Raw genomic sequence first — 12,356 nt, forward strand, 5'->3', positions numbered from 1 at the left:
CATGGCCGGAACTCTACCACCTCACCTGCCCAGAATTGGAGCGGCTAAGGGTCCGACAATGGAAATTTCCATTGGCCTCGGGCGGGAATTTCCTGTCTTGCCCGAGCGAGGCCGTAAAATTTTGCCCATAATTAAAGATGCGTGTTGGTACCTTGTAGAATTCCTGATGTACGGACTTTCAACATCCAGAGGAGCAATTCCACTGCTGCCCAGGAACCTCCACAAATGTTTCTGACTGTGCAAGAGTCACAGATTTCAGACAGTTCCCTGGTACTTCCTGGGTAATTTTTAGACAGGTTAAAACTCAGTCTCACATCTGGATAACAACTCCAAACCCCAATTACCACCCCTCCACACGACCACCTCCCTCCCCAATCTACCCCCCCCCCCCCCCGCAACATAACTACACCCACCTATCTAACTAACCTTCCCATCTACCGACATGACTTGAATTATCCCCCTCCATAACCCCGCACTGACGCTCCGACCCAGCAACTTGACTATCCCTTGACTCTACCTCACTACATACCTCACCCGACTAACACCCTGACTACTCAACCCAACCTGACCCAACTATCCTCCCAATCTGACTATTCCCTGCCCTTCTACTAGCTGACCACTCAACAACCCCCTCAAGTGTGTAGTATTGTGGGGTGAGGGTCAGTCAGGGAGCTAGTCGGGAACAGGGATAGTCAGGGGGTTAGTCGGGTCAAGGATGTAGCTCAGGTCAGTCAAGGGGTGGTCGAGCAGGTTGCTGGGTGAGGGCAGTGATGCGGGGGTGGGGGGTTGTAAGTCAAGTCAGGTCAGTGGGTGGGTGGGGGAAGTAGTTGGGTGGGGTCGAGGATTAGTTGGATAAGCGGGGGAATCATGTCACGGGTAGTTTGAGGGGTTTGGGTCGGATCTATCCGATCCGACCACCTGACTGCCCCTCTGACCCAAAATACCTCCTGACCTGAGCCAACCACCCACTTTGATTCGACTACTCCATTTTACTCGACAAGCCCCCCCTCTTCCAAATCCCTACTATCCCCATGCTGACCACCCACCTACCTGCCTTTGACCTGACCTGACTACCTCCGCAACCTAAAAGCCCCCTCTTACTAAACTACCAGCCCTCCAGCCCTGCCGGCCTCTGACCGCCTGACTACCCTGTGACCCGACATAACAACCCCCCACCGACCCAATATGTACTCCCTGAGCCAAATACCCCCAACTCGACCTGACTAGCCCCAACCCAACCTACCGAACCACCTGTGCCCAACTACCTACCCTGTGACCTGACCTGACTAACCCTCAAACTGATACCCACCCTCTTCCCCAAATATTCCCATTGATCTGGCCTGACTAAATCCCCCACCCAACTATCCACCCAATCACCCCTCAGACCCAACTGACCCCTGACCCAGTCTGACTACACCGCTCACCCAATTAGCCTCCTGACCTCCCAACCTGCCCCTGACTTGGCCAAACTACCCCCTGAAACCAACTAGCCCCCGACACCCCTAACTTGATCTGACTAACCACTACCCATATTGCTACATGCTGGGCCCGACTCAACCAGCACCCCCCTCCCAACCACCTGACAAGGCCCTCGCCTGACCCAACTATTCCCCAACCACCCGACAACCCTCCGAACCCAACTATCTGCCTGACACCCACTAATTTCTCAAACCTCTTCAAGCTGACTATCCACTTACCCACCTCACCTACTTCATCCAAACACTCATTCACTCATAAGAACATAAGAACTAGGAGCAGGAGTAGGCCATCTGGCCCCTCGAGCACTTCCGCCATTCAATTACATCATGGCTGATCTTTTCATGGACTCAGCTCCACTTACCCGCCCGCTCACCAGAATCCTTAATTCCTTTACTGTTCAAAAATGTATCTATCCTTGCCTTAAAAACATTCAATGAGGTCGCCTCAACTGCTTCACTGGGCAGGGAATTCCACAGATTCACAACTCTTTGTGTGAAGAAGTTCCCTCCCAACTTAGTCCTAAATCTGCTTCCCCTTATTTTGAGGCTATGCCCCCTAGATCTAGATTCACCCGCCAGTGGAAACAACTTCCCTGCTTCTATCTTATCTTTGCCCTTCATAATCTTATATGTTTCTATAAGATCTCCCCCCTCTCCATTCCTCTAAGTTCCAATGAATATTCTCCCAGTCTACTCAGTCTCTCCTCAAAAGCCAACCCTCTCAAATCCAGAATCAACCCTGTGAATCTCCTCTGCACCCCCTCCAGTGCCAATATATCCTTTCTCAAGTAAGGAGAACAAAACTGTTCACAGTACACCAGGTGTGGCCTCAACAGCACCTTATACAGCTGCAATATAACCTCCCTGTTTTTAAACTCCATCTCTCTAACAATAAAGGACAAAATTCCATTTTGCTTCCCATTAACCATTATACTTCCCGTAATTTTACCCTTCCCTTCCCCGCCACTTGCTAATTTAAAAGTCCTTGTGTCTACCCTATTTATCCTTTTCGCTAGAACACTGGTCCCAGATCAGTTCAGGTGAAGACCGCCCCAATGGTACAGATCCCTCCTGTTCCAAAACTAATGCCAATGCCCCATGAAATGAAACCCCTCTTTCCCACATCATTCCTTCAGCCACGTGTTTACTTCCCTAATTTTCTCATCCCTATGCCAATTCGCACTCACTCTCACACATTCATACTGAACCATTAAACTTACCATACAGCAGGTAGTGTCATGAAGAGGGAGCATGTCCTGTACAGGTGCTCATTTCTGTGAAAATTGGGCTTGAAAGATGCCGATAGAAATTTTGTTTGATTTATTATTGTCACGTGTACTGAGATACAATGAGTATTGTTTCTTGCGTGCTATACAGACACAGCATACCATTCATAGAGAAGGAAAGGAGAGAGTGCAAAATGTAGTGTTACAGTCATAGCTAGGGTGTAGAGAAAGATCAACGTAATATAAGGTAGGTCCATTCAAAAGTCTGACAGCAGCAGGGATGAAGCTGTCTTTGAATCGGTTGGTACGTGACCTCAGACTTTTCCCGACGGAAGAAGGTGGAAGAGAGAATATCCGGGGTGCATGGGGTCCTTGATTATGCTGGCTGCTTTGCCAAGGCAGTGGCAAGTGTAGACAGAATCAATGGATGGGAGGCTGGTTTGCGTGATGGACTGGGCTACGTTCACGACCCTTAGCAGTTTTTTGCAGTCTTGGACAGAGCAGGAGCCATACCAAGCTGTTTACATCTGGAAAGGTTGCGTTCTATGGTGCATCTGTAAAAATTGGCGAGAGTTGTATTGGACATGCCGAATTTCCTTAGCCTCCTGAGAAAGAAGAGGTGTTGGTGGGCTTTCTTAACTACAGTGTTGAAGTGGAGTGACTGTGGTGAACCATAGTTGGTTACCACTATGAGTACTGAACCATAGATGTTCAGCACTATGGGTACTTGTAGATATGTTACTGTTGTCACTGTTGGGGTTAGGGTTGGGGGTGTTCTACCTGTTGATATTGTCCTGTGGTACACTCCAGTTGGCTCCGCCTACCTGGAGGAGTATAAAGGTCACTGCACTGCCTGGTGACCCTTTAGTCTGGGATTGTATTGTATATAGTATGCTCCATTCTTGTTAGTAATAAAAGCCTTTATTTCCCGGGTACGATCCAGCCTCCCGAGTGATTTAATTGCGCATCAGTGACTAGGACAGGTTGTTGGTGATCTAGACACCTAGAAATCTATAACTCTCAACCATTTTCACTTCATCTCCATTGATGCAGACAGGGGCATGTCCTCCACTATGCTTCCTGAAGTCAATTACTCTCTCCTTCGGTTTATTGACATTAACGGAGAGATTATTGTCATCTCACCATTTCACCAGATTCTCTATCTTTTTCCTGTACTCCGTCTCATCATTGTTTGAGATCCGAACCACTACACTGGTGTCATCATCAAACTTGAAAATGAAGTTGTAGCAGAATTTGGCCACATAGCAGCCATGTCAAGTTGGGGAAAGCAACAAGTGGGGTGACGATCTGATGATCGTTGCCACTGCTCAGAAGATCTAGGCCGTATTTCACACCAAAAATCATAAAAGCTCAGCCTTCTACTACCCCTTGCTAATGGTATACAATTTGAAACCATGGCCACGATTCTCCCAAAAGTGCTGAATTGGCAGGAAAACTGTTCTACATCCCGACTGCTTTCTCAGTTCAACTTCTCACCCGTATCCCCCCACTCTGTGTACTGCAGAGGTCCCAATCGTGAATCTCAGTAAAAACCTGGAGGGCAGGGCCTATTCGCACCAGAGTCCGACAGTTCTGGAACTCTGCACATGCACAGTGGCCCCAATCTGCCTGTCTCTCTGTTTGCTGGCCAGCCTGATCGCTGGCCAGCCCGGGACCCCACAATGCTGTCCCTCCAACCCTCCCACGGCCCAAACACGGCCCCACAACTATTCCCAGGCCAGCCCTGACCACCCCCCACCCTGGGGTGCCCCGATGTCCAGCCCACCCCCCCACTCCAGCAGTGGCGATCCCCTCCACCCCCCTCACCCTGGCAAATGCCCCCCCCCCGCACCCCCCCACTCACACCCCCTGAGTCAGACCCTCCCACCCGAGAGGCAGGCCCTCCCATCCTCAGACCAAACCCCCCCCAGCCCGCGCCAATCGCAGCCCTCCCTCCATCCCAGACCGATCCCAATGCAGAGTGGCAGCGGTGAACCCCCGCCAATTGCCTCTAGGCCCTGCCCACAGTAGGCCCCGCCCCCCCTTGACACTGCCTGCTGCTGGGTGGGCAGTGCCAAGGTGCCCCTGGGCATGGGCACTTTCCCCTGGGCAATGCCAGGGGCACAGGTTGGCACTGCCAGGGTGCCCATGCCCAGGAGGCAACCCCTCCCCCCCCCCTGCTGTCCGACCCCCTGGAGGGCCTCGATTGCCTTCATTCCGGCAGGGTCTCCCGCTAGTTTTCCGAATGTGGGGAGCTACTCTGAACCTCAATGGAATGAAGTACTCCTGGCAGGGTGGGAGATTAAATCAGGCCCGGCAAGTTCCCGATAATTACATTCAAAAGACATTTAAAACATATTTTAAAAAGATTCAAATTACTTACCTGCCTTCCTGCCGGTTTCCAGCATGGTCTGACCGCCGACTGGTCGCCGGCTCTGGGAGATGTGTATGCGTTCCCGGCGCATGCACAAATCCCGGAACAAGGCCGGCAACGAGCATCTCCCACTGTGACCCAACAGAAAAGTTGCGGGTCGGGATGGAAGAATCGCAGCCCATATTCTTCACACAGAGTCTCATGTTAAACATATGAGCTCCTTTATATATCCTACTAACAAGAGTACGACTGGCATTTAATTTAAAATAAGCCAGCACAAATTCCATACTTTAGAGCAACGATAGAGAGACCTAACATAACTTCATCAACTTTCACACCAACATTGCAATTTGAATGGGTTTTGGGAAAATAACTCCTGTACGGAGTTGTCTTGACACCTATTTGTTTGCTTTCTCAGGAAAAGTAAAATACAGAGACAGAGCTCTCAGGAGCTGACAGTGAAGAGAGATTTGCTCCATGCGCTTTGTTGCTCTTGATTCTTGAGTTTCACTCCCACAGCTCCATGTTCTTTGGTCAACCAAATCCACATGAGCGTGTGAACCCAAGGGTCACTCTCTTCTGGCTTTTGGTCATCTGTCCACTTCTTCTCAGCTCTCTGAGTTGACTGGACAACCCCCACCAGCATATCAGTTAATACTCTGCCCTTCCAAGAACCAGTGAGTCCACCACCTCTCCTCTACTGACTCTGAAATTGGACAGTGAGTGGCTGCTCCTAACCAACTCCATGCTTGCTATGAGTTGACTTCATCATATGCTGATCCTGTGATACTCAAGACTATTTAATATTGTCCTTTCCTCTTCTGTCTGCAAACACACTACTTATTTAATGACAACTATTCCCATGCATCTCAAAACACCCCTCATGCCCATTCATGTGCGTATTTTGTCAGCTACTTAAAGCCAAGGCAATTACTGCTTTCTCCCTTTTTACCCAATCCTTGAAGTATTTCAGAATCACAGAATTTATACAGCACAGAAGGAGGCCATTCAGCCTGTTGTGTCTGTGTCAGCTCTTTGAATGAGAAATTCACTCAGTGCCATTGCCCTGCATTCTCCCCCTAACCCCCGTTCGTCCTTTTTCAGATAATTAGCCAGTTCTTTCTGGAATGACTTGGTTGAACCTTTCCTCATTGGCCCTCAACCACCCGGTCACCTTTCTCAACTTTGCTGTTTCTCTCATTTTCCCTTTTCCACAAATCCAAAGTTGTTCTCTGTTCCCACCTCCCCCAATTCTGGATTCCTGTCTTGTTCATTCTCTCCCATGCCTTCTTCAAGGTCACCTTGTCCATGGAACCTTTCTCCTGCTCCCTCCATCACAATTCATTCTAAATTCCTTGCCACCCAACCTCCCTTCTTGGTCCTATTCCAGGTGACATTGTAAATGATTCTCTCTCCTCAGGCACTGTCTATCCGCCTCGCAAATCATCCGTAATTACCCCGTCTTCAAAATAGCCACCCTCAACCCTTCTGTTCTCACTCACTACTGCCCTGCTGTCAACCTCTTTTTCCATTCAAGGTCCTTGGATATGTTGACACTTTCAAATCCATGTCCATCTCTTCCACATTACCCAATTTGGATCCTAGAAAATGACAGAATTGTCCAAAATTAAGCAGAGTTTTTGTTTTACTCATCCATGGAATGTTGACATTGGTAGCTGAGTCAGCATTTATTGCCTATCCCTAATTGCCCTTGAGCTGGCACATTTCAGTGGGATTTGAACCCGGCTCCGCAGGACATTACCCTGGGTCTCTGGAATGTTAGTCCAACAGCAATACTACTATGACATTGACTCAAACAAGTATGAAAGGGAGACAAGAAGCAGCCAGAAGGTAATGGCCATCAGCGGATGTACAGGAAGGGACAACTGATCTCATCAAGGCTGTGTTGAAGGTTAGCAGTCCTTTTTACTACTGAATAATTCAATATCTTACTAAGAAATTCTATAATGGATTATAGATGCTTTTCCATCGTGTTATGTGATCTGCTTGTGCTATCATCTCCTGACACATGACCCTTGTACAACCAATTACAGCTGCAATTGCAAATTTTTCAGATAGGTCCTTGACTTGTTCTTGTAAGAGTGGCCTGGTGATCCCATAAAAGTGGTTCCCCTCTACCTCTATGGTTGTGGGTTGTCATCGAGTTTTATGAAATTGTTCAAGCTAACTCTCTATTAGTTGAAGCGTAAGACGATGGGACACATTGACTCCTCAGGCAGAATCTTGCTTTGCGCGGTGGTAGTATAATTGATCAGTTTTGCCAATTTTCAATGATCTTCAATTTGGTAAAAGACACTCTTTCACAATTTGTGTGAATTTTGTTAGTTTTTCAGTGCAAAGAACTGTCTACGACCAAGTGTTATAGATTGGTACATTCCAAGGTCCAAGTTTATGTGCTGTGGGCTGCATTAAAACTTGGGCAGCTGCTGCAAAGGCTCAATGGAGAAAGGCCACAATCTAACCAAAGTACACGGAGAGCCGGAACCTGTGTAAAACCTTCCAGGTACATGCACCAAAGGATGTTTGACATGAAATGTAAAGGTAAAAGACAAGCGTAACCTGTAATTTTAAGTGTAGTAAGGTACCTGACAGTGCAATATCCAGTATTGAAAGAAATTGAACTGTACTTTATAGTTCAGATCTTCCATCTGCTGGGGGGACATACTCTGGAGTTACCCCAGAAGATGCCCTGAAGGATCAATTGGAAATCTGCAACCAAGGACTGCATGGGAATTGTTCAGGAAGCTTCCATTGAGCCATTACCCTGCGCCTTGATCCCTCTGAAACTCTGATTTAAGTTGGAAACTTTGGATGCTTCTGACAGTTTGAGCAGAATAGTGACCAAGGAAAGGTTAGAAGGATTAAAACAACTTCTAACACCTGGATAACTATGGTACTGACCACCACCACCCCTCCCTCCATGACTATCCTCTTGACCCCGACTACTCCGATTTCCCCAAACTCACCATGTGCCCTTGGCCCATTCTACACACTTAATTTATACCTGTCAAAGTAGCTGGGGTTTTGAAACTGAGCGGTTTACAGCAGCCAGAACCATAAATAGGGGACTTGGCTTCACTTCTCTTGTGGCTGAATTGCTACATTCCTCGTTTCTCAGAAAGATCCGGGTCTGAAGCCTAGGAGAGAAACCTGCAGCTCCAGTCTGGGGTAACTAAGTAACAAAGTGGCAATCTCATGATCATTGGCACTCCACAGAAGATTGGGCTCATGCAACATCAAATTTGAACTGTTTTGTAATGTACTCGTACAAATTTTATGAATAAAGCATTTTTTTAAAATTGAAAACCTTTTTGCTAGTCAGGAATACCTGTTTTAATCCAACAGCTACAATGAAACAAATAAGTTTAATTTGGGTTTGCCACCAGTGATTTAACATTCCCACATCAGGAGCTGGCAGCACTTGCAAAGGTCTGGCAACATGGTAGAAAAAGCTTTTCTTTCTTCTCAAAAGCTGCTTTTACAATGCTGCTGATTCATTTCCAAACTAAGAGCCTGAGATCTGTGAGCTGGCTCCCCATGTTACACGAGTAAATCTGCCTTCTTTGTCAGAGGGCAAAATCAGAGCCCCACAAAATGGTCAGATCTACAATTTTGCTGCTAACTCAATGCAGCCAGATTTAATCGTGTAAACCCAGGTATCAAGAGAAGACACCGAATCTGAACTTAATGACAAGTTTAATGTTGCATCACAAGAATCTGAGGCGGTTCAGCTCAAATCAGAGGGCAACAAATCACAAGCCATTTGCAAGTGTTACAAGTGAAATGAACAGTTCTGCAGAAAGGGGAACCTGTTATAAGGAAGGATTACACAAAGATCATAGAAATCATAGAAATCATAGAAACCCTACAGTGCAGAGACAGGCCATTCGGCCCATCGAGTCTGCACCGACCACAATCCCACCCAGGCCCTACCCCCATATCCCTACACATTTACCCACTAGTCCCTCTAACCTACACATCTCAGGACACTAAGGGGCAATTTTAGCATGGCCAATCAACCTAACCCGCACATCTTTGGACTGTGGGAGGAAACCGGAGCACCCGGAGGAAACCCACGAAGATCAATGTTCTATTTTCTCTCTTTACAGATGCTAGCTGTGTCTTAACATGTTTTGTTTATAAAAGCATAAATATAACCCAGAGAGTGACAGTCTTTGTCAGGAACACAATAGGTATTTATTAATAAAGAAAAACTGTACCGAGGCTGGCAGCAGTCCCCCCCCCCCCCCCCCCCCCCCCACACCCAATCTCTCCTCATAGTTAAGACCCTCCATACTAGGCAACATCCTGGTAAACCTTCTCTGCACTCTCTCTAACGCCTCCACGTCCTTCTGGTAGTGCGGCGACCAGAACTGGACGCAGTACTCCAAATGTGGCCTAACCAGCGTTCTATACAGTTGCATCATCAGACTCCAGCTTTTATACTCTATACCCCGTCCTATAAAGGCAAGCATACCATATGCCTTCTTCACCACCTTCTCCACCTGTGTTGCCACCTTCAAGGATTTGTGGACTTGCACACCGAGGTCCCTCTGTGTTTCTATACTCTTGATGGCTCTGCCATTTATTGTATAACTCCTCCCTACATTATTTCTTCCAAAATGCATCACTTCGCATTTATCCGGATTAAATTCCATCTGCCACCTCTCCGCCCAATTTTCCAGCCTATCTATATCCTGCTGTATTGCCAGACAATGCTCATCGCTATCCGCAAGTCCAGCCATCTTCGTGTCATCCGCAAACTTGCTGATAACACCAGTTACACCTTCTTCCAAATCATTTATATATATCACAAATAGCAGAGGTCCCAGTACAGAGCCCTGCGGAACCTGCGGAGTGGACCCCAGTGGGAGCCTCATGGGAGGGGGAAGTCTCATGGGAGGGGGAGGGGACATGTGGTGGTGGACTGGAACAGATGTGTGAGCTGGAGATGCCAGCAATGGCCATTTAAGGGGGGAGGGGGCACCAACGATAGCTGTGTGGGTGGAGGTTGGGGAGAGGGGGATACCGGCACTGACTACTGGGGATGGGGAAGGGGTCTGATGTTTGGGGAGGAAGTGGGGGTTGGGGGGTGCCAGCTTCGACTGTTGGAGATGGGGAAGAGGCCCAATACTTAGGGGGAGGGGAGTACTGGGACTATGCTGGAGAGGGGAAAGGGTCTGATGTTTGAGGAGAAGGGTGGTGCCAGCACTGATTAATGAAGATGGGGAAGGGGTCCGATGTTCAGCAGGAAGGTGGGTGTTGACACTGACTGCTGGAGAGGGTGAAAGGGTCGATGTTCGAGGGGTGGGGGTTACTGGCTGTTGGAGATAGGGAGAGGGTTATGTTCAGGAGGAAGTGCGGGGGGGGGTTACTGGCACTGACTGTTGGAGATGGGGAGGGGGTTTATGTTCAAGAGGAAGGTGCGGTGGGTACTGGCACTGACTGTTAGAGATGGGGAAGGGATTCAATGTTTGGGGGGGGAAGTGGGAGAGAGAAATGCCACCTTCAATCAGGTGGGTTGGGCGTGGGAGCGATTGTCAGTTCCAATCGGGGAGGCGGGGGATGGGGGAGCCCCTGAGACCTCCATGGTGGAGTGGAAGGGAGGTTACTTTTCCCACTGATAGGGTGCCCTTTAAACATGGCACCCCAATCTCAATGCAGCCAGGCTTTGCCAGTATGTTGAGTCTCCGCCACCCTATTTGACAATGTGAAACACACCCACCTGTCTTTTTATGATAGAGTGTGGTAAAATCTGGAGAGAAAACGCCTGATTTTCTGCAGAGAAACACACTATTTTTCTCACTGGAACCAGTGCTGCCATTTTTTGGTAAGGTTCCCCCCAACATCTCTGACGGTGCAGCATGCCCTTAGTACTGCACATTTGAGGGGATTAGGTACTGGTGGAACTCAAGCTATTCATAAGACTTCCAAGAATGTATGCATGTGTTCGCTGGTACCATTATTAACTATTGTAAAATGCACTCTTTCGTAGACAATTCAGTTTTGTGTGAATACATATTTAAGTCAACTATTTATGTAAATGAAATTTAAAGGTAGTTACATGACTCCTGACTTCAGATAAAATGTATAACTCACTTTACTCGGAGAGTTTTCAGACACCTTGTATCTCGTGGAATATGTTAACTCCCATCCTTGATTGTATTTATGGAGTTGATGCCACAGGTGAAAATCAACGATACTGAAGAAAAAGTGATGTGAATGAAACCACTCCACCATTACTTTTTCAAAATTACAGTTATATTTCATTTTTATCAACAATAGAATATTCATGCTGCAGGTAATGAGATATGTCCCAGTCATAATGCTGGCCATTACTCATTTGTGTGTTGCAATATGTTTCCAGGTCAGTCCACAAGTGAGATATAAATCACATTGATTCACACTTCAGTTTCATCCATATCTGAAATCTTCAATCTCTTGTTTTCCAATTTCCCCCTCTATTCATAGGATAAACCCCTACAGTGTAGAAGGAGGCCATTCGGCCCATCAAGTTCACACTGACTCTCTGACAGAGAATCCTATCAAGGCCCACCCCAAGACCCCACGTATTTACCCCACTAATCCCCCGAACCTATACATTTTTGGGACACTAAGGGTCAATTTTAGCATGGCCAATCCACCTGACCTGCACATCTTTGGAGTCTGTAAGAAGTCTCACAACACCAGGTTGAAGTCCAACAGGTTTATTTGGAATCACAAGCTTTTGAAGTGTCGCTCCTTCATCAGGTAGGAGCAGCGCTCCGAAAGCTTGTGATTCCAAATAAACCTGTTGGACTTTAACCTGGTGTTATGAGACTTCTTATTGTGCCCACCCCAGTCCAACACCGGCATCTCCACATCTTTGGAATGTGGGAGGAAAATGGAGCTCCCGGAGGAAATCCACGCAGACACGGGGCAAACATGCAAACTCCACACAGACAGTGACCCAAGGCTGCAATTGAACTCGGCTCCCTGGCGTTGAGGCAGTAGTGCCAACCACTGTGCCACCTCTATTAATCAATGCATGTTTTTGGCGTGTCTCAGAATTATGTTTGAGTGATCATAACCAAACTAAAGCTGAATTTTGTTACAGAAATTTGCATCAATCACCTGCCCTAATGTGCACGAATACTTGAGTTATTTGCATCGGATGCAGGCAAAAGGTACTGTAAGGGAGGTGGTGTTGCTTGCTGCCATCGGTTCACTACAAGGCATCTATTATGTGTGTCTGGAGTTGATGCACGTTCAAGCACC

The sequence above is a fragment of the Mustelus asterias genome, chromosome 3, assembly GCF_964213995.1.
Source record: "Mustelus asterias chromosome 3, sMusAst1.hap1.1, whole genome shotgun sequence".
NCBI classification, from domain to species: domain Eukaryota; kingdom Metazoa; phylum Chordata; class Chondrichthyes; order Carcharhiniformes; family Triakidae; genus Mustelus; species Mustelus asterias.